The 24,128-nt window shown below is 38.8% G+C and overlaps 1 pseudogene; it reads left to right on the top strand.

Moving 5' to 3' along the window:
* Positions 1 to 558: 558 nt before the first annotated feature.
* Positions 559 to 17,086, top strand: LOC101606489 (annotated as a pseudogene).
* The last annotated feature ends 7,042 nt before the right edge of the window (positions 17,087 to 24,128 follow it).

Consider the following 24,128-nt stretch of genomic DNA (forward strand, 5'->3'; position numbering starts at 1 on the left):
GAAATAAGTTCTAGAAGGATGCTATTATAGTTATAGGGCAAGCATGCCCTGATTGCACCAGGGCAATGTGGTGGGGGTGAAAAAAGTAAGAGGTATCAATGTGTAGAGGGAGAAAGGCTGGGTTTTCTTGGTGGGCCGGATTTGGGGGACCATGTCATGATGGAATTCAGACTGAGTATGAGATTTGGGGTTTAAGGGACTGTATAAATGGTGATACCGTGGGAGAAATATAAGAGGGCACCAGAGTCATCGCTCCTTGGATTTGGCAAAATGAACACTGTTGATGATTCAGCAAGGATATTTGCTGTGAATATTGGCAAGAGAAGTTGGGTTTAGAATTTGAAAAGAGCCCAAATGCTTTTGTTTGTGCATACTTTACAAGAAATTTTGCTATGGTAGATGACTTAAAGTTTGTTGTTGGTTTTTACATTAAAGTGAATGGTACATTGGTGAAAAAAAGAGAGAGAATTACTGGAGATATAGAACTTGTGCAAAGGCAAGAGGGAATGTGATGCAGAGGTACAGTGGGGTGGTGAGCCCCCAAAACGGACAGCTGCCATGAACCTTTGTAACAGATGTGAAGATGGTGCAGACACAGAGAAGTTGGATGTGGGGCTGGAGATCTTTATTTCTGAGGTACGAGAGTGTCATTAATGGAGGGTAAAAGAAACAAGACTGGGATAAGGATATCAGGGAAGAAGAGAACATGAAGGGGTTGTTTTAAAAATGTGAGTTCAGACTTAAAGCAGAATTTAAGCACTATAATTAGGCAGTGTTGGTTGTCCATCTGAAATTTGTTATAATTGATGGAATGTATATATACATTATATATGTATATTACATATGTATATATGTTCCATATAATTGATGGAATATAAATGATGGCTAGGTGTGTCATTTTCTTCAATGACATTTTATTGTTTATTGGAGATCTTGATGTGGTCAAGAATAGTTGCAGTGCACGTAACAGCACGCGTGAAAAGGATCACATGAAAAGCACACATGAAAGAATGAAAAATTTAATGTATGTGTCATAGGTGGTTCATTTTATAAGTTTTAGCATATGACAGTAGGAGAGATGGCTGCAGAGGAAGAGAACAGCAAGAAGTCCAGAAACTGAGGTTACAGGCTAAGTCATGACTACTGAAACCACAGAGCACGATGAAAAAAGTAGAAGTTGGCTGTGTGCCAGAAACTAGGTCATCTGTGAGTAAAGAGAAACAGCCAAGAAATCATCAGATGGCAACAACAAGACTTAAAGACACAGGTATCCAGATGGCTTGAATTTCAAGAGAGCAGAGGTCTCTGCAAGAAGACAATGGGGAGCAAGGAGAGCACCTGCTTTTGCCATTGGCTGTATTTCAGTGGGGCCAGGAGGGACGTGCCACTAGAGAGGGCTATGAGATAATGTCTTCCAGTGGAAATTTACTTTGTAGTCAACACAGGAGAGGAAGTTTCCAGAACATTAAGTGTATAAGAGAGGGACTTATTATTCATTGCTGCTTAATATACCACACCAAACAACAATTTTAACTCTTGAAATACTGTAGGAAAGCTGGTTGTGGTAGCACATGCCTTTAATCCCAGCACGCAGGAGGCAGAGGTAGGAGGATTGCTGTGAGTTCGAGGCCACCCTGAGACTACGTAGTTAATTCCAGGTCAGCCTGGACCAGAGTGAGACCCTACCTCGAAAAAAAAAAAAAAAAAAGAGAGAAAGAAAGAAAAAATAAGTACTATAGTGGACTGTGCTCAGCTAGGTGATTCTTCTGATTCCTGGGATATCATATAGCGCTAAAGTCATCTGGAGCTTTGAATAGGCTGGATAAATATGTGTATCTGGCACCCTAGTGGAGAGAGATGGATGGAGGCAGGCTCAGCCAGCATCTCTCTGCTGCCTTTCTCCTTTGGGCTCTCCCTCTCCCCATGAACTTTCAGCACTATACCTATGCTTTTTACATAGCAGTTCAGGGGTCACAAAAGTACCATGTGGAAGATTCCTGGCCTTCCTGAGACTTTTATCTAGAACTAAACACAGCATCATTTCTGTTTCAGTCTCTGGATTAAAATGGGTCCAGGGCCAATGCAGATTCCAAGAAGGAGACTCATATTGATCTCAATAACAAGAAATGTGGTCCATGGGGAATATATATGGATATAAGTTTATTGACAATGAATGAGGAGGTTTGAGAGGAAAGTGAAAAGGTTGAAGTAGAAGTGAAAATTCCATCATTTTAGAAGACTGTGGAGGAGTAAAATAATGGAAGAGCAGATGTAGTGAATGACAAAGGGACTAGTACTGACAGAGGTGACTGAGGTAAATAGGGATTTGAGGTGTTATGACACTTGTTATATTATACTATAGCAATGATCTCCAAATTCCGTTTTGATCATATATCCCTAATCAAAAAATGTTGAACACTCAAGTTTAATAATTCCATAATTATTGTATCAATTATGTTCCACTATAATATATACTTTGTAAAATAAAAATAGAAGTTAAGTATGATAAACTTAAGTAATAATCCTCAGATTATTTTATTAATAGCATAATTCTTTGACCTGTCTAGAAGAATAATTTGGCTTTTAAATACCTCATCAGCTCAAAAATCTTGACTTAGCACCTAGAAATATAATGGACCAAAAGTCTGGTTCAAAGTTCAGTGTATGTCCATGTCAATTTTAATGTACATTTTATTTGAAAAAGCAGTCTCTCAAACAAATGAAGCTAATAGAAGAATGGCACTTTTGGTTGTGCATGTTAAACCATAACAGACATTTTTTTAATCCCATCCCCAATTATGCAAAGAGTTTTATTGAAATTCAGATAGCAAATATGTATCACTCCCAATATCAGTTCTTGAAACTAACCAGACATTACTGCATTTTTATTTTAAGTAAATGGATTCCAAATTCATTAAAGATACTTTGGAAGATTTCTTGACTTTTAAAAATTCACTTTTAGTTTTTTATTGTGCAGATATTAAAAGTTGTTACAGTTAAGTTGTAAGCAACAAATTACATAATGATGCAGTTCTGAAGTCGTTCTCTTCATTAGGGACATTGCCTTTTTATCTAGAAGAAATGATTAAGAATATTATTACTTCTACACATCTGACAGTCTTTTATGTTCATAGAAAAGGTGAGCATATTGGGAACACAATTTTTGGAAAAGAGAAGCTTCACAAGGCTTGTAGTTCAGCAATCCTTTCTATAAAACAACCAAGGAACTGCTTACGATGTGGTAAGCCTTTATCATATGATAAAGGCTCTATTATTATTTCAAACAACTTATTTAAAAAAGGCATGTTGTCTGGCTAAATGCATATATTCTGCTCACCAAACTGCCCTATAAACATTTTCCTTAATGTTTATACCCTATATTAATGCTAACTTCACTTTTGGTTAGAGAAACTTCTCTTTTCAGATGGCAGTGACCACTGGGATGACTCAAAAGGTGCCATAGTGCTGAGAAGTGACAGAAGTGTGCTCAGCACTGAAACATCTCTATCACACTTTGCAAGGCTCAGGGTCCATTGCAAAAGAGGTGGCAGGAAGAATGTAAGAACCAAAGAGTAAGACTGCTTACAATGCAATCTTCCAGGCACAAAATGGCCTGGATATCCATGACCTCACAGTGCTTGGCACTACCTACACAGGACCTTCATAATAGGGTGAGAGAGAATAACTGAGAGGGGGAGGGGTTATAATAGAGGGTGGATTTATCAGAGGAAAGCCTGAACATCCAGATGCCAAAGTCATATAACAGTATACTGGGTTCAGAAATGACAGATGGGTGGTTCACAGCACAAGAAGTATCAGTCCAAAGAAGGAAGTGAACCCACCAGTATTGAGAGGGCAACAGCAGAGAAGAAACCCAAGTTATAAGGAGGCACAGAGCATGAACTCCTCCAGTTCCACTGCCTGTTTTATAATCATTCCCAGTCAGAAATCTTGGGCATAGTGGTCACGAATGACAGTAACTTTTCATCAACACTCAAAGCTCCTTTGATTCACTTCTAAAATGTGTACCAAGTCCTGGGGGGAAGTCATGTGAATAAATGAATATAATAATATATATTTGAAGACCAAGAGTCATATCAGATCTCTTTATACTCTTGTCTTCTCTTTTTGAATACATATATATATATATATATATATATATATATATCTCCAAGATTTCTATTTAAACACTGCTCTTAAGAAGCCCTTCAAGTTACTGAGATGGAATTTAATCAGGCATGAAATGCTAGAAACAAAAAGAAAACACATACATCTTTCCCCAAACTAAAGGCACAGGGGGTACATGTGCCATCAGGGGAAAGCCTGAACATCCAGATTCCAAAGTCAGATAACAGTATACTGGGTTCAGAAATGACAGGTGGGTGGTTCACAGCACAAGAAGTATCAGTCCAAAGAAGGAAGTTGTCAGAAACATTTCTTCTGGGAACAAATAAAGCACATGGAACTGGTGGCTTACAGTCAAATCCCAGAATTTCTACAAACAGTAAGACAAGAAAGGAGATTTTTCTGACTGGGAATGATTATAAAACAGGCGGTGGAACTGGAGGAGTTCATGCTCTGTGCCTCCTTATAACTTGGGTTTCTTCTCTGCTGTTGCCCTCTCAATACACTTCCTTTTTCAATTTCTCTCTCTCCTCTACATACCTCCCTTAGACTAGTTTTTTTTTTTTAAATGTCAAGGCCACAAGTAATTCCTGATCATGAAATATCAACTACCTACAATAATACTTCCTCTTAAATATCATAAAATTCAAAATTTTAATGGCTGAAATAGAACTTTTGATTGTTTTCCACATTCTAATCTGTTCCTTTCTCAATTTCTTTTGTGTGTACACATGTGAAATGTATGAATGCATGTTTGCATGTGTGTGCACACACATGTAAATATACATATGTGTATGCATGCAGAGGCCAAAGGTCAAAGTCAGATGTCATCCTCAGTCCCTCTGTGCCTTACTTTTTGGAGATATGGTCTCTCACTGAACCTAGAGCTCACCAGTGATAGTCAGCAAACCCCAGGGATTCTCTGATCTTCACCTCTCCAGTTTGGGATTACAGATGTACCACTGCACATGACTCTTAGGTGGGTTTAGGGAATCTGAACTCAGGTCCTCATGTTTGTATGGCAAGCACTTTGCCCACTGAGCCATTTCCTCACCCCCTCCTCTCATTTTTTGCCATCTCATTCTGTTTTGACTTTGAAGTCATTGTTGGTTCTTTTCTTTGTCATCTCCACCCCACTCTCACATCCTGCCAAGCTGCTGCTTTCTTCTTTCAAAACATTTCATGGCTCTCTGTGTCAACCATGACACTACCTTAGCCCAAGTCATGTTCTCATACCAAGATTTTAGGGGATTTCTAGCTGTTCTCCCTCATGTTTCCTCTTGCTCCCTGAAATTTAATCACCATGCTGCAGCCAGGCATCATTATAAAATGTAAATCATACCTATTGTTCTCAGGCTCAAATCTTCCAAATATTTCCTGCATCATATAAAGGACAACATGCACTCTGTGCCCTGCTTATGAGACATCAGAAATCTGTCCCATGTTTATATTTACATGTTCTTTTGAAATATGCCCCCCTCTGCTTTTACCATTTTTCTGTTTCCTAAACATACCAAACTCACAGCTGTTTTAGAGACACTAAAATAGCTGTTCCCTCAGCCAGGAATGATCTTTCTTCAGATATTTCCATAACTATCTTCTTGTTATTCAGGTCACAGATCAAGTATCTTGGAAATGCCTCACTTCTATGATGTTCTATAATGTACACAAATAAATCTAAAATAGTCACTCTACTGTATCATTGTTTTTGCTGATAGCCTAGCCACCTGATATTTTCTTGTTTTATTTGTTTGTTTTCTCCATGCACTAGTATGTAACAATGAGGAGAAAAATTTTTGTCTTTCCTGTTAACTGGCTCTGTTAGGACAATGCCTGGCATGATTTTCTTTCAACACCAATTGCATGTGTAATTGACTGCAATGGAAGAGAGAGCTTTAAAAATATAATATTGAAAGACTCATTAAAAGTGTCTCATATCTAATGCTACTTAATGGGAGAAAAGGCCATATCCAACATCGGTTGTTTAATAACAGAATCTTAATAGCTTTAGACTTCTGGTCAAGGAATGAATGATCAGGCACAGGGGATCCCTCTGAGCCTGTGCTATGCACTGACAATGATAGGATTATATAGAGATAAGATTGTGGAAAGGAGCCAGCTCATTTGTCCAGCTGATTATATTATGATGAGAGTAGACCAGAGAGATAGTATGGCAATTATAAGAGATATACAGGATAAAGCTCATAGCATTTAAATCAATCTCATAAACAGAAATCAGTTGCTATAAAAATTTGCTTCATGCTTTCAAGGAAATTTACAGTAGAAAGATGAAGGCAAACATATATTTAGCTAAATGGAATCCAAGTTATTGAATTCACTTGATGCACACCTTCAGGCCTGGAGTTTCAGTGAAGAGAGCAATGTTTAGAAATATAGATTTATCTCTTGCTTGTGAAGCGTAAGGACCTCGTTTCGAGGCTCGACTCCCCAGGAATCACGTTAGCCAGATGCACAAGGGGGCACACGCATCTGGAGGTCGTTTGTAGTAGCTGGAAGCCCCGGTGCACCCATTCTCTCTCTATCTGCCTCTTTCTCTCTCTGTCACTTTCAAACAAATAAATAAAAATAAAAATAATTTTAAAAATTTTTAGAAATACATACTTATTAAATATGTAATGGGAAAATTGAGAAAGGAGTCACCCTGAAGGAATAGGCTATAAACCAGTTCTCTTAATACAGTTTTTCTCTTATAATTGCTTTGTTTCTTCTGGATCTGCCTCAAAATATCTTCAGAAGTCTTTATACATTGCTCAGGTCTCCTTTTCAAAATAAACCATATTGCATGAACTTCTTGGCAAAGCAAAATCTGTCAGCCACATTCTTACCACTTATTGTCTGTCCATCAGGTGACTTGTAGGTGGTCAGTCTAGGGGTGAATGTGGGTAGAATGGCTCAATTCTTCTATCACATATCTACTTGGACTTCTAATTTTATGCTGGAGTTTAACTGGAAATAAATCTGAAGAGGTAGCTCAGGACACAATTTGTCTTGAAAACCATGCAAACATTTTTGTTTTGTAGATAATTGGGAAATCTTGAAGATTTGTAAAGAAATCATGATTAGTTTTATGTTATAGGGATATAATTGGGAATAACAAGGAGAGAAAATAGGGCACATACAGCCAGCTAAGACAGCGACATAGCCTGAGGTTGCTTTAAAAATATTCAATGATGAACATATAAAAGAGGATAGCAAATGACATAGAGGACATAATTTCTAAATGTGTTTGAAACTGAAGAGCATTCAGAGCTTTACATTTAATGGGATGTCATTGGTGAGAGGCTCCCTTGTTTCTGGTTTTATCAGAGAATAATATGAATAAATTAGGAATATGAACTGTGATATTTTCATGTGTACTTTGTGCTTTGCTTTGTGCCCCCAAAATGAGGATTTACAAGTCAAACCAGACAAGTGTAAGCAGGAAATGCAGCATGCATGCATGAAGATGTACATTTTGGAAATGTAGACGTGAAGTTTTAGCAAGAGGGAATTATTTGTATAGAAAGACTGTGGAAACAGATAAATGATGCATGTACAGGGGGAAAGATGGATGAAGGTTATGCTTAGAACTCGTATATTGCACTGAGGAACAATTGTGGGAAGAAGAATAGAGAAATAGGTTGATAATGACTTGTCAGGAGGAAGATTACCAATAAAAAGGACACTATTGTTTTTAAAAGTGAGAATAATGTGAGAATTTGTTAAATACAAGAATGGAATGAGTTACAAGTAGATGTGGAGTTCTGATATGCCATAGGTTTAATTAACATGAGTGGCTCACAGGCAAAAGCCCTGAGAGTGGGAAGATGAAGAAGTTTCAGTTCTGAGGGTAAGAAAGAAAGAATAAACTTTCCTTTTTTTTTTTTTTTTTCTTAACCTTTCTGCCCAACTTCAGAAATCAGACTCTTCTGCTTTTTCCATATCTTGTTGACATTTCCTGGAAAGGGCCAAGTATTGATCATTTTAGGTTGTGGGTCACACTTCCCAGCTACTTATCTCCATGGCTGTAAGGAAAAGCAGCCACAGACAATAGAAAACAGATGGGCACAGTTCAGTAAAATTGTATTTGTAAAAACAGATGACAGACTTTACTCTTGGTGTGTGTAGTGTGTGTGTATGTGTAAGAAAGATTGTGTGTATGTATGTGTTATGTAACCATGTGCATGCAGATGTGTGTGCCCTGTGTCCATACTTTGGAGGCCAGAGGAAGACTTTGGTGTTCTCCTCTATTGCTCTTTCACCTTATTTCCCCAAGACAGTGTCTCTCACTGATCCTAGAGCTACTCCCTGTTTTTCTGTTAGGTCAGCTGACCAGCTTTTTTACATGGTTTCTGTGGATAAAACTCAAGGCCTCATATTTGTGACTTTTATATAGCAAGTGCTCTTTACTGCTAAGCCATCTCTCCAGCCCTGATGGATGTTTTTAGTTCACTGATTAAATTCTATGATTTCTTTTCCTGACCAATTGATTTCTATGAGATCAATGTCTGGTCAGGCTGGGGCATGTTTCAAAACAAAGTTATCTTGATTGAGGTAAACTTACTTTTGTAATTTCAGATTTTGATCTACTTATGTGGCAAACATCAGTCTGGGGACTACTGAATACCAAAGAAAGTAAGATGATATTGTTAAACTTTTGATTCAGTTTTTGTTTAAATGAAGACTTATATAGTCAACTGGATATACACAGGGCTGCTAAAAATTTTTATTTTTATTGAGGAATTTACTATATGGATATACTGTATATTCATTATATTCCCATTAAATTATACTCTTATGTTATCTCTATCCCTACCCCTATTCCACTGAGGGCCCTGTCAGTTAGGGTTATCAAAACTTCCTCTGTAGTAATGAATGCACCAGTGAGGATCTGTGTGTGTGTTGGGGGCGGGGTGCCTCAGGATACTCCTTCCCAGGCTGTGGCTCTTGTAATCTTTAACCACACTTTTCTGTAATGTTCCTTGAGCCTTGGAGGGTGTGTGTTAAGTCTCCTTTAGTGTTGGGCTCTCATCAACCTCTGATTTTCTGCATTAATGAGTTTTGAACCTCCTCCAAGTCTACCTCCGTTTACCTGGAGGAGGTTCTTAGGCTAGCAGTGAGGGCAGCACTCATATTTAATCTGCCACTTCCTCTGTAGTATTTTCTGGATCATGGAAGATGTGATAGAAATGACTTGTCTTATGGTCGGCTGTCAGCTTTCTTTGACTTTTATTGATGGGTCTTGGGCTTTTATGACATTCACTGCTATCTGTAAAAAGCAGATTCTCTAACAAAAAGTGACAACAACATGAATCAAAGGGGATAAGCATAGATATTTGAAAGACTTTTTGATGAGCATACCCTCTCATTTTAGCCAAAGAACAGTGGGAACTTTATTCCAAGGTCTATGACCTTCAAGCGATTGGCTTCTGACTTGGTTGTCAGTACTGGGTATGAATTTCCTTTCGCTGTGTGGGCTGAATATCCAACCTGAGAGCAGTTTATTATCTCCATAACCTGTTTGTCACTATTTCACAGGTGTATACATCTTGTCTGGCTCATTGATTTTGTAGTTTGCAAGATCTCCTACTTGTTCACCCAGTTGGTAACCATTATCCCATAGCAGCTCCATAGCACTTTGTAGCAAGCACTGTGATAACTAGGTACCAGGGAGCTAGCTTCCACCTCAGTTCCAGCATATCTCAACTTCAGCCTGTGGTGTCTTTAGCTATAGGGTCTTACCATTTAGATCTGGTGGGTAACCAAGTGCTTTGGCAATGGCTTGCTTTGTCTTGGGAGCCTCATGGGCCTTCCTGACCAACAGCTCACTGTGAGGGGGCAATCCAGTGCTGGCACCTGGATTGATCAACAAGAGCCTGTTTTTAGTCTAAAACTTTCTCCACCCTCTAAAGAGTATATCTGCCCAAGCTATCCCCCCCCCTCTCTTTTATTAAGAATTGTATCATTTAATTAGCTAACCAAGATGGAGGTTTGTATGGTACTGATCCTAGCCATCATTAGTTTTCCACAGGGTGTTTGATGTTTTGGGGGATCTTGACAACTGCATGAGATTTTTTTCAGTTTTTGACCAGTGTTTTCTGTTTAACTAATTAGGATTTCTTGCTTAGTCATAGTTAAAAATATAATTTGTATCTGTTTATTTATTCTTTGAAATCTTCTTGAGTGGCATGTGTTAGATAAAATGAAATATGCTTAGATTACAAGGATAATCCTGTTCAGTCTTTACTGTCAAGATGCTCTCTGTCAAGGCAAATTAGAGTTTCCTCAGGGGATGTATTAGGTAGACTTTACATCACTGTTGTCAAAATACTGAGGGAAGAATGTTTTGCTCCTGAGCTCAGTCCATCATGGCAGAGTGAGCACACGGGGGAGTAGAGCTGTTCAACTCATTGCAGCCAGGAAACAAAGCAGTTTGCATCATAGAGGACAGGAAGCAGAAAAAAGGAATACAGGAAGGAGCCAGGACAAGCTGTACCCCCAAGGACACACTCCTAACCACCTACTTTCTCCCCACTTCCCACATTTAACCATTTCTTAATAACTCCATTGCATTATAAATTCATCAAGGAAATAATCCATTCAATAGGCCACAGATCTCATAATCTAATTGTTTCTGAAAACACAAAATACAAGCGATTTACTAATCTCCTAGACATTTCTCAATCCAATCAAACTGTTAATTAAGATGAACAAACAATTACAGAGAGAGTGGTCCATAGTGTCAAGTATTACATATGGGTTAGTCTTAAGATATGGACACAGACATTAGATTTAGCAATAAAAATAAAAAAATCATCGGTGAGGGAGAGAGGGAGCACTTTTAGGATAAGTGGACATAGCTATTCTCTATGTTCTATGCTCCTGTGCTGAGGTTCCCAACAACATAGAACAAATACAGAGTCTATTTCTCAAGAGAAGGCATGTTTTTGCCATTTACTTTCCTGGCAGATTAGTTGGGATTCTTAGTTATAGACAATAGAAACCAGTTTTACTATGCATAGCCAGAAAGGACTATAGTAAAGGATATTAGCTCCCTCTCAGATTCTTTACAAAGACAAGGAAATCATACTTGAAGGCTACCTGAATGGCAGCTACATCTGAGATCTGGAGCTGAGCTAGTCCCATAAAGGCACCATTGATGGATGAATAGTGATTGTGATTCTTAGTAATTTAAGAAAAAAGGTAGCTAGCATTTGTATCTCCAATCCTCATCCCCTTATAGTACATAGTATTGTAGACTGGATTGAAACAAACTTTATTCCATTTCATACATATTATACATAACTAGTCTAAAGATGGGAGCTTGTTGTTGCTTTGTATGGAAGGTTCAAAATTGGAATCCCTCAGGTCAAAATCCTCCTGAATATTTGTTCTATGCAGCATACAACATTTGTTAAAATATTGCATTTAATTAATTTATTTGTAAGCAGAGGAGAGTGAGACAGACAGAGAGAGACAGAGAGAATGGGTTTGCCTGGGCCTCCAGTGTTGCAACTGAATTCCAAATGCATATGCCACTTTGTGCATTTGGCTTTAGATGGGTACTGGGGAATCAAACCCTGGTCATTAGGCTTTGTGGCAAGCACCTTAACTGCTGAGCCATCTCTCCAGCCCAGCACACCACATTTTCAAACATGAAAAAAAAAAATGTGAGTACTTTGCTACCAGTGCCACTTCATTAATCTCTGCAGGCTGTGGCATCTTTGCTGTTTAACATATTCACATTTCCTGTCCTGATCTCTGAAGCCATTTGTTTTGAGCCCACCCACACTAATGTTTATTTTCAATGGTCAGATCTTCCTTCCACATATGTGCAATTGGACTCAATTGATGTTAGTCTGATTATCTTCATTACCCACCTCATTCTCTGAACAAGTGTCTGAGGATGCACAATTGTCATTTTAATAAGACTTGGTTTACTTTGGCCTTTGAATTATCTTTCCTTTGGATCCCAGCAATGGTAACTTTGAATTTTGTAAAAATTCTTTTTATTTATCCTTATTTCACCCCCCCTCCCTTTCAGCAAGATAGATATCCTTATCCCTAGATAAGCTGCAGGTAATCTATCTGACTAGACATTATCAGTCCTTCCTATAGAGATGAGAGGAGGTACAGGCTGGATTTGATGACAGGTCCACCTTGTTTCTGGAGCCTGTGTTCTTTCTGCTACCTCTCCACTTCCTGCAGGCATCTGTGAGTGCTGAAGGATCACATCTGCCAGCCTCAACACCTATCTTTGGATTTCCAATGAACTCCTTCCTGCTGGCAAGAATTAAATAAGCTGTTCACAAATCTTTCTAAAAATATGCATAATCTATGGTTATCTCATTTGGTTTCATGGATGTTTTGGAAGGAAATATATTTTGTTTTTACTAAGCATTAAAAAAAATTGTTTTCTCCCTCTTCCTCTACCCTAAAAAAGGAGCCTGCATATTGGTCAGGGATATAAACAGCACTGGAGTGGAGCCCATATCCTCCAGTTCTCTTCTCCAAAGTCTACCCCCTTAGCACCTCTTTTGTGCATGCCTTTCTTCCTGTCATATCACTGGGATAATAAGATGGAGGTTGGATGAGTTTTCAATCATCTCTTGCTGTGAAAGGTGAAGGGGAGCTGAGGTGTTGGCCCACCTTTAATATACACCTATGACAAACAAGGAAAGAGTCCTTGAGGCTTTCATGTGAGCCCAGACTTTTTGTCAAAGTGAGAAGCCAAACAGTGTACAATAGAGGCTTTTGCCTGAAATGTATACTGGGATTTGAGCATGGCAGCTGGCTAAGAAACAGGGCTTAGAATGCTGGCCATATGTCTTTCTTTAGAGAAGCAACTTAAAATGCATTCCATTTTCTGGACTTTAAGTCATGGCTGACATGCTTGCTATGAAAGACTCATCCTATCCTCTCACTTTATACTTTTTGTTCTGTATTTCTAATTTCTAATTTCTATTATCACACATTAAGGTAACCTCACCATAATTCCAGTAGTGTTTTCTCTGGATAATTGGGCATAATTTTCTGATTTGTCATGCTGGCATTGCTATAAACCCTCAGAGAGGCAGAGACTAGTCCTTTTATTTCTCCTTAGTTACCATTACACACTTGCTTTTCTGTTTTTAAATTATTAAGTTAAAATTTACTGCTTAACATTTTTACCTTCATGCTAAAATTCTCTCAAAAATTGGGCTTAACCTTTGTACCAATGTATATTTTATGTTAACTTATCTCTATTGAGATAGCATTCTCTGTACTACCTCTGGAAATAGATAAATATAGCTAGATTTTTCTTATTGTGGAAACTTTCTCATTTTAATTTTTTAAATTTTGTTTTCACTTTAAATCCTACAAAATTAAGAGTCTCCCTAAGGATAAAAATGGAAACAAAAACAAACTATATAAGACTATCTGATAGAATTTCCTACAGTGACAGAAAAGTTTTTTAACTCTGCTTTCCAATCTGATAACCACTAGCCACATCAGACTTTTGAGCATTTGAATTGGGACTAATGCAACTGAGGAACCAAAATTTTAATTTAAATTAAAATAAATTTAAATAGTCATAAGCAGCTAGTGGCTTATTGGGTAGCACTGACAAGAATATACTTTCTGAAATTAGTTTTTTAGTTTATAGCTTTTATTATTTTCATTCATATTTAAACTTGTCATATCAATAGAGTATTAACATTTTTCTAGTCCTGAGCCTGTGTGGACAATGAAAGCAAACATCTAAGATTCACTGAGGTTAAAGGCTCTAGTTAAAAAGACAAAGTTCAGATCTGAATAGGTTCTTTTGTTTCTCTGTATCCCTGGGAACATTCAGCTTTAATTGAATTTAAAAGCATGAATAACTTCATTTCAAAGTCAAGTGATAAAATCATGTTTTCAATTTTTATATAAAACCAGAATACTGATTCAGCCTTACTTCTAATTTGTGTTCCATTTACAGCTCTGCCATCTTGTTAGTAGATGACTTGTCCAGATTATTTACTTCAGACTCAGTTCCTATCACTAGGGTAAGGATACTGATTCTTCTCCTACCAGAATCAGAGGCTTGGTAAGTATTACATTCTAAAGAAATATATTGTTAATATTGTTTCACATTACTTTTCTAGTTACATGAAATGAATCAGCCTAGGAGGTCTACAAAGGCTCTTAGTTCACAGCCACTGAATCTTATTGGGTATTTTTCAAACTGTGGGGACAACCAGATTTTTATATTCATAAACCATTGAAGACCTATGCAACATAAGTGAACTACTAGGAAAAGAAAACACAATAAGAGATACTTTTTTAGATTCAGTAGACATAAAACTTTTTGTCACTTTGCTATGAAATATTCAAAGGTTTGTTTCTGGTTTTGAAACTTACTAAACCACAGACCCCTGATAGATTTAGATTAATACAGTCCTTATAGTAGTAACTTTGTTCCAAGTAGACCAGGGCTAACACCATAGTTAAGAAAATATGCAGTAATATAATTTACCCATTATGTGTGTGCATGTATATATATATATATGGCATTATTGCTCAGTAAAAATGTTAAGAATTATAGGGGTTATGAATTTTTAATGAGTTTATCCTTTCTTTTTGGGGGGGTATTTCTCTACCTATCTTTCCTTTATCCTGTACAAGGAAAGCAAGGGGTAAGAATAAGGAATTCACTGCAGACCACTTGACCCCATACCTCCCTATCCCCTTTTTTTATAATCAAGTTTTATTTACTCAAAGTATACTCGGTTGTCTCTTTCACAGCATCCCCCTCTTTCATTTTTATTTTTATTTTTATTTTTTTTGGTGGTGGCAAGAATTTAACCCAGGGCCTCATGCATCCTAGGGAAATGGTCTACCATGGATCTATAGCCCCATGTGCCTAGAATATTTTTTTGTGGGAGAGGGGTGTTTTCAATGTAGAGTTTTGCTTTAGCTCAGGCTGACCTGGAATTCACTATGTAGTCTCAGGGTAGCCTTGAACTCATAGTGATCCTCCTACCTCAGCTTCCCAAGTGCTAAGATTAAAGGCATGTGCCACCATGCTTGGTTTGAGCCTAGATACTTAATGATTTTTTTGGAATCAGTCATTGAAGTGACAAAAAAAAAAATACAAAAATATGAAGTTAGTAGAACTATGGAAACATAAAGGTAGTATGTAGTCTACTTCTCTACTATTTATTTAAAAAACACAAGCTCAGTAATGTTTATAAACACATATTTTAATGTGCACAGTTCATAACAGCTAAGACAATTGTTTGTATAACAGTACTTAACATAACTTACGTTGGTGCATTGGTATATTAAAATATAACCTGTACCTGAATTTTTTAATTCTTCTAAATCTAAATATCTATGTTCATGATTAAAATTTATAGATTAAAGGTCTGAATTTAACTGAGTACACTATAGTGCATTCAGCAGCTGTACTTTTTCTAGCTTATTGATTTTTTTCAAAAACCTGGCATTGATCATCAGAGCATAACACATCTTCCTTTTTAAATAAAATGTATGAATTGGATCCAGTCAAAGAATATGTCACACACACACACACACACGGTTTTTCAAGGTAGATTTCTCTCTAGCCCAGGCTAATCTGGAATTTACTATGTAGTCTCAGGATGGCCTCAAACTCACAGCGATCCTCCTATCTCTGCCTCCTGAGTACTGGGATTAAAGGCATGCGCCACCACACCTGGCTGTGATACACATATTTAATTCTACAGATTAAGTTGTCGTCTATCAGCAAGTTATATAACTGGATGGGTTTCTTTCCTTAGATTCTCCTAGCCTAACCCTCTTGGCATATAGCCCCTTCAAACTACTGACTATATGAATCAAAAGAGACATGTGAAACATTCATTGCCCTTTACTTCCCTCTTACTGATGTGGCAATATGATGCTGGCTTCCTACTCCTGCCATGATGACTCAGCCCTGTAGAATTGGGTGCCAGGGAAGTGATGCGGAAACCCAAGTGCCCTGAAAGTGTACAGTTGAGAAACTAAGTAACAGGTATCTGTGATGGAAAGACATTGTCAAATGCACAGGTAGCCCACAGAAGTACAGTTCATTGAAATAAATCCCCATCATCAACCATTTCTCCAGAGTCTGTAAGAAGACTACAACCTTGATCTAATGATAAACTCAGCTCGGATCTCAAGTGCACAAGTTCAACACAGAAATACATTTCAATGAAGTAAATCCTCATCAACCCATTCTTCAGAGCCTGCAAGAAGATTTCATCCTTGATCTAGTGGTAAACTCAACTCTAAAACAACCCTGTTCTGAAGTCTATTTACTCTAAAACAGGTATCCCTTGCAAATTAGTACATGGATCAGTAAAATATAGACTGCAGTGGGAATGCCCTCATGAGAATCTTTCATTTGATACTTTTCTTGTTACTTTAGCTGGGCATCTGAAGGAGACTAAACATCTGAATTCATTTGTGTCAAAGGAAGACTTTAGAGAATTATTTTTAGTCAAAAGTGGTCCAGAAAACCCTTTGCCACCTAATCAGATCCATGTGGTAAAGGGGGCTGCGGTCCATTCAGATGGGGATATATTTGAAAGATGATTGTGTGTACTGGTATAGTTACTTGTGCTTGTTGGTCTTTCTCTTAATGACCATATGACCTATCTGCTTACAAGCCTTTCCAAGAGGCTAATGGACAAGAAATTCAAGCAGTTAATTACCAGCACATTACAGAATCTAGAGCAGCATGGTGGAAGTGGAAGACTTATTATTATCAATTCAAAACATAACTATATATTAGCCAGGCATGATGGCATACACCTTTAATCCCAGCACTCAGGAGGCAGAGGTAGGAGGATCACCATGAGTTCGAGGCTACTCTGAGACTACATAGTGAGTTCTAGGTCAGCCTGGGCTTGAGGGAGATCCTACCTCAAAAACAACAACAACAAAAATAATTATATATTGCTCCATATGCTGTTGAATAAGGGAGCCAAGAAAGATCATCATACATCCCACCAACAAGAGGTCTTCATGGAACCTTTATTCAGTTCTGTTTACTCTGAACGATGTATACCATTTGATAATTATCTGGTTAAAATACTATTTACACCAGGTGTGGTGGCACATACTTTTAATCCTATCACTCAGGAGGCAGAGGTAGGAGGATCACTTAGAGTTGCAAGGCCAGCCTGAGACAACATAGTAAGTTCTAGGTCAGCCTGAGATAGAGTGAAACCCTACCTTGAAAAACCAAAAACAAAAAAGAAAGAAGAAAGACAAGAATGCTCGCAATCCAACTGAATTACAGCAAAACTTATTGAACAAAAAGTTCAGGTGATGGTCAAAGACAATTAAGATAACTTCTATAGTAGAGGGAGAAGTAGGTAGTCAAGAGGAAGACTGGGTCAAGAACATTCTCAAATTTGTTATAAAGATAACTTTAATACATCATTGAGGACATAGGTGTACCTTAACATTACATCGTTTAAAATCAATATATACCATTATTTAGAAAGATCACAGAACTTTGATTTCCTAGAAACACTGAATCTTCAGGAGAATTGTATTGTATCACAATTGCAACTACCAATTGTAAATATTTTTACCTATTTGCTTAAGTATCTTTGTATATTATTATTGTTTACTTACTAAAGGTAATTAAAGGATATTTGTTTACTTATAAAAGTACAAAGAATAATTTAAAGAATACCTTCATATTCACTACCCAGATTTAAGAAATTCTAACATTTTGACAAATTTATATTAGTAAACATCACAGCTAAAGCATTCTATACATCCTTCCTCATCCTGTTTTCTTCTCTTTTTTATATTTTTATTGATTTAAGAGACAGAGGCCAATAAAGAGAGTGAGGGAGGGACAGAACGGGTACACTGGGGCCTCTAGCCACTGCAAACGAACTCCAGATGCATGTGCCACCTTCTGCATATGGCTTACATGGGTCCTGTGGAATTGAACCCAGGTCATGTGGCTTCACAGGCAAAAGCCTTAACTGCTAAGCCATATCTTCAGCCCTATTTCCCCCATTTTTAAAAAATTTTATATTTGTACTATTGTGGCAGTGACAGCTGATAGAGTCTCAGTATTTTATCTCATCCTTCAGTTCATTTTACCTGGGCATGTGACCATATAAATATGCTACATTTCTTAGCTTTGCTTGCAGAAAACTAACTAGATTAAGAACAATGGCAAGTAAGTTGAAATTATGATATGTTGAACCTTCTTTAAGATGCCTGTACTCTTACTTTTCTCACTGGCTGGATGAACCTTGCAAGGCATATATTAAAATTACAGAGCCACCCTGCTATTCTTGGGTAACCTCATGAAGTAAAACACATATACCTACCCTGGACTGATGTGGAGACAGATTTAATTCTTGCTCTTCTTTAAGAAACTTATTTAATAGACTTTATCTACAAAGTAATGTTTCTATGGATTTATATTGTACAGCCATGAACCACATACAAGTGTGGTCCCATAGAATTTTAATGGTGCTGATGACTTCTTATTATCTACTGATTGCATAGCTGAAGAAAAGCCAAGAGAAAAATAAACTTCAGGAGAAGAAAAAGAAGAAATTCTTCCAAGACAGTTCATAGTATAGGACTTGATAGAAACTTTTCAGACCCCCACAAAACCTAAAAGTCTAAAAACTTAAGAATCCAAGAAAATAGACATCCTGCAGGCACAGTCTACTGAAATCTTCAAAGAATTAACTGGATAACAGCTATCAGAAGAGATGGATGATAGTCAACTTTCTCTAGCAAAATGAAACAGGGATAAAAAAGAGCAGAAAAAATAGAGTCTGTCCTAGAGGGACTGGAAGTTCTGGCAAGCTCCCCATCCCAATGAGAAGGCGTGATTGGAGCCAAACTTAAAACAGTCTTAGAAATTCAGCTCTTTGTACACAGTAACAGGCAACTTAAAGATAAAAAAAGAAAATAAAAAGAAGGAGGAAAGGAGAGAAAAGTTGTGTGGCAGCAGTACAGAGAGGAGAAATGCTTCAAAAACTCTGTTCTCTCAGCACTCAACTAAAGCAGGTAAGGAATCCATCTTTAAAAGATGAGTCAGCAACTTGGTGACTGCCCCCTCCCACCACACACTCTATCAGAAACTCACTGTTGGGAAATTTAGCAAGCATCACTAGGCTAATATGCTGAAACTGGACCAGCAGAATCTCTAGACTATGGGAACAAACTTTATGCCAGAACTTTACAGTCAATGAGGTGGAAAACTGGTTGGAGACAAGTCTCCAGGTGAACAAAAACACAGGTTCCAAGTGGCACACTCAACACAGAGAAGGACAGCCAAGGCACGGTCAAAATTCACAACCAGACCCCTAGAAGGACCATGAATAAATGTGACTAGCATCTGTGATGGTCTGCTGATGAGACCACCATCTGTGGCCTAATATTGGAAAGAACTGCCCAGGGCTTTGACAAGCATATGGAGAGCCTGGAACGAATGCTGAGTAAAGGCTGCAGCCAGCAATCAGGTAAGATTCTGTTCAGACTCTGTACCCCCATCCAGCTCTCTGTGTCATGTTTATTCCTCTTGGCTTGTTCTGTCCTGCTGTGTTCTCATCCACTCTTTTATCTATTCTTCCTGATCCTTAAGACTTATTTTCCTTTTGATAGGCTTTCCCAAAGAACATTGGCTATCCTGGTTTATGGGATCTAAGTCTCAGCTTCCTGAGATCTGGAATTCTTTTAGGTGATTTGACTGGATTTCTTTTACCTCTCTCTTTGTATCCTACTTTAGGTAAGTTTGCCTCATTTCTGTCACTCCACTTCTATTGACCTTTCCATCCTCTACTTTTTCTCTATCCTAGTAGTTGGTGAGCTGAAGTAGGAAGATCACTTTAATGCCAGCCTGTATAACAGTGAGTTCTAAGTCATCCTGTAGCTAGAACAAGACTCAAAAACAAACAAACAAAAAGAAGAAAAGAAAACCTCCTAACATCATTAAAATGGAAACATTAAATATATAGAACAGGGGCTGGAGAGATGGCTTAGCGGTTAAGCGCTTGCCTGTGAAGCCTAAGGACCCCAGTGTGAGGCTCGGTTCCCCAGGTCCCACGTTAGCAGAGGATGGAAGCCCTGGCGTGCCCATTCCCTCTCTCTCCCTCTATCTGTCTGTCTCTCTGTGTCTGTCGCTCTCAAATAAATAAATAAATAAATAAATAAATAAATAAATTTTAAAAAAAAGAACAATACTTGAGGTATCACTAGACCTCATTTCAAGTTATACTACCAGATGTGTAGTAACACAAACAGCATGGTACTGCCAGAATAATACACACATAGATCAATAGAGTAGAATAGAGGACCCAGATACACATTTTTGATAAAAATGCCAAAAATATACACTGAGGAAAAGGCAGCTGCTTAAATAAGAAAAAACGGGACCTCAGCATGTAGAAAAATGAAACTAGATCTTTGTCTTTAATATTGTATAAAAATAAACTCCAAATTGAGCAAATAATTTAACATAAGACTCAAAGCCTTGAAACTGATATATTAAAAGGTAGGAACAACACTTCAAAATAAAGGCAAGTACTTTCTAAATAGATTGCCAGTTGTTCAGAAAATAACGCTAACAATTGACAAATGGGACCTCAGGAAATTAAAACATGTCTATACAAAGTTAAACAATGAAATTAAGAGACGTTTACAAAATGATTAGCTATACATTTAACAAAATATTAATATCTCAAATATACAACTTTATGCCCTCACTTGATCCCTTTGAGAGTGCTCCCTGGCCTTCTGGAGGACCTCCTCCACCTCCTCAAATGACTAATCCTTTCTGGACCCCCTCAGCCCCTCCTTCATACTCAGTGGCCAAACCACCAGAAAACAAAGCTACTTTTTTTAAATTTCCCATCAATCTAAATCCTGGGGGCAATTTTCCTGCTGCTTGGTATCAGTGGGAAGCTCAGGACCTTAAGGAGCTTAAAAAGGAGGTCTCAGAGAATGGACCTAACTTTCCTTGGGCTGAGACCCTGTTACAGGGACTTGCCTATCAACCTTGTATAACCCAAGATTGGAAAAATCTAGTCAGGGCTGTCTTGTTGGGTACCCTACACATTAAGTGGTGTGCCTTTTGTAAAGATGAGTGCCATTCACAGGCAGAGTGAAACAAAAGTCAACAGCCCCCTGTGCTGATAACTTTTGGGATACTTTCTGGTACCTCTGATCAATATGCTACAGGCACTCAACAGGCAGGTATACCTGACCCTTATAGAGACCAGGTCAGCACACTGGGCTTGGTGGCATGGAAGAGGCTTGATGGGGGACCCTCTCAACACCCCCCCCTATGGGTATTACTCAAAAACCATCTGAGGACTTGGCTACATTTATATATAGGGTGGAAAAAAGTCTCCAAAGAAAATTTCCCCCAGGGGCATTATGGAATCAGTTTACTAAAATGTTGGTCTGGGAAGGGATGACGGCCGATCACCACCTTCCCTGTGCAGGTCTCAAGGACAACTCCATGAGTAGATGGATTGTAGCCGCCAAGGACATTGGTACTATCTCCCATCAGGCTAGGGCCACGGCTGCCGCCCTTCAGGAAAATAAACAGAGAGATTTGGCCACTACAATCTGCACATTACAGTTAAATCCTAAAAAGTCAACATGTTTTGGGTGCGAGGACGAAGGCCACTTTAAAAAAGAGTGCCCCAACAAGACAAAGCCTCCCCAGCCCTCTGGAGGAACAACCAACGCCCCTTGCACCCACTGCCCTAAATGCAAAAAGGGGGTTCATTGGGCTAGTGAGTGTTGGTCGAAGTTTGACATACAGGGAAAGCCTTTAAACTCCTCCCGGGGTCTCCCCCAGCCCTGTTAAATAAGGGGAAAGAGACCATCAAAGCCCATTGGACCGTTCCTCTGGTCACCAGCCTTACACCCAAAATTATTTTAAAAATTGGCAATAAAAGATTCAAACTTCTCATTGACACTGGAGCAGACCGAACAGTCCTGAGAAAGGAGGAAGTGCCTCCCTCCTGGCAGCTTGTGTCTGGCCCTCCTCTACTGGGATTTGGCGGGCAGTCCACCTCCTAGGAGACTGCCATGTGGCTCCCTTGGACTGACCCAGGCGGGGGCAGGGGAGAAGTCTGCCCTCTCATGGTGACTGGGCTCACTGCTAACTTACTGGGGCAAGACATGCCGAGGCTTTCCTCACTATTGACCATAAGGCCTTTTATAATGATTTCTTAGATGAAGAAGAATATCAACAACAGTTTGAGGAAGGGAGGGTATGCCATCCATATTATAGAGATGACCCTTACTTTGAGCAACTCAGACAAAAGTACTCCAATGAACACCCCCAATTCTAAGGTCCACTGCCCAGCTCCCCCCCACCATTTAAAATCCGGTTGAAACCAGGGGATCCTATATGGGTTGAGCAGTGGCCTCTCCCTTCTACACATACTTAGTGATCAACATTTGGAAGCCCTCCACTAGTCCCTGGAACTCTCCTGTCTTTGCCATAAAAAAACCTAATGTGTCCTGGAGATTTTTACATGATTTAAGGAAGATCAATGATCACATTATCCCCTTCAGAATCCCCCAGAGGGGACTCCCATGGATCCCAGCTATTTCCAATATATACCATATTACTATCATTGACATTAAAGATTGCTTCTTCTCTATCCCTCTCCATCCAGGAGACATGGAAAAATTTGCATTCTCTGTACCCGCTGTTAATTTTTGTGGCCCAGATAGGAGATTTGAGTAGACTGTCTTACCTCAGAGCGTGGCTAATAGCCCACCCATTTGTCAATATTACCTGTCATCCATTTTTTCTTCTCTTATCAATCTCCCCAATACTCTGTTTTATATTTACATGGATGATATTATTCTTGGGTACCTAGATTCCTCCACACTCCAGGACCTTACCCACCAATGTCTAAGTATCCTTCATACTCACAGCTTTAAAGTAGCTCCTGAGAAAGTTCAAACTATGCCTCCCTTTAAGATCTTGGGCTTGCTCCTTACCCTAGATACAGTTTCACCTGTTAAACCACAACTTTATATACAGGATTCTTATACCTTGCCTCAACTCCAGAAGATCTTAGGAGAAACTGACTGGCTGAGGCCCTGGATACCTATAACCACTGAGGAATTATCCCCCTTGTTCGACCTACTAAGGGGCCTTGATCTTTCATCCCAAGTAACCCTAGCACCTAGGCAGAGACAAGTCCTCCATAGAGTCCAGGAGGCCATAGATAACTCTAATCACAAATGATTTGACCCTTATCTCCCTCTTTCCCTCTACCTTTCCCTTGGGGAGACCCTGACTACTGCCTTGTTGGCTCAAAAGGGCAAGCCCATTCAGTGGATTCTCCTTTCTATTGGTGGAGCCCCTAGGGTCTATTCTTTAAGTAACCAAGTAGCTGATTGCATCATCAAAGGAAGGTAAACTGCCATTAGACTCTTTGGGATTGAGCCTCACTCCATTATTGCCCCATATAAGATAACTGATTTCACTTGGCTCCAAAGAAATAATGTAAGGGTTGCTATGGCACTTGAAGGGTTTCTGGGTACCATCGACTGCCATTATGGCCCTCATAAGTGGATAAGCTCTTTTTCCAGGTTGGAGTGGAGACCCCTCCAGGCTTTTCCTACCTCAACCCAACCCTGACTTACTCATTGCCTTTACAGGTGGGGGATGCTTGGGGGCTTCCCTGGTTGTGTATCCCTCCTTTAAATTGGGGGTAAAACCTGGGCCTATCAAGTCTATCTATCAGGAGATAGAGGGATCAGAACAGTACAAAGAGCTTTTTGCAGTTGTTCTGGCCCTACATACCATTCAAGAGCCATTCAACTTATTTTCTGACAGCCTCTATGTGGTAAACCTACTGCCCAATCTTATTGAAGCTCACATTAGACTTGATTCCAACCCTATATAATCAGACTCTCAAGTCTCAATTACAAAAACAAAAGGGGGAATCCTTACCCCCACATGGCCAACTAAAAAAGCCATTATTTACCCTAAATAT

This window comes from Jaculus jaculus, chromosome 2 (assembly GCF_020740685.1).
Source record: "Jaculus jaculus isolate mJacJac1 chromosome 2, mJacJac1.mat.Y.cur, whole genome shotgun sequence".
NCBI lineage: Eukaryota > Metazoa > Chordata > Mammalia > Rodentia > Dipodidae > Jaculus > Jaculus jaculus.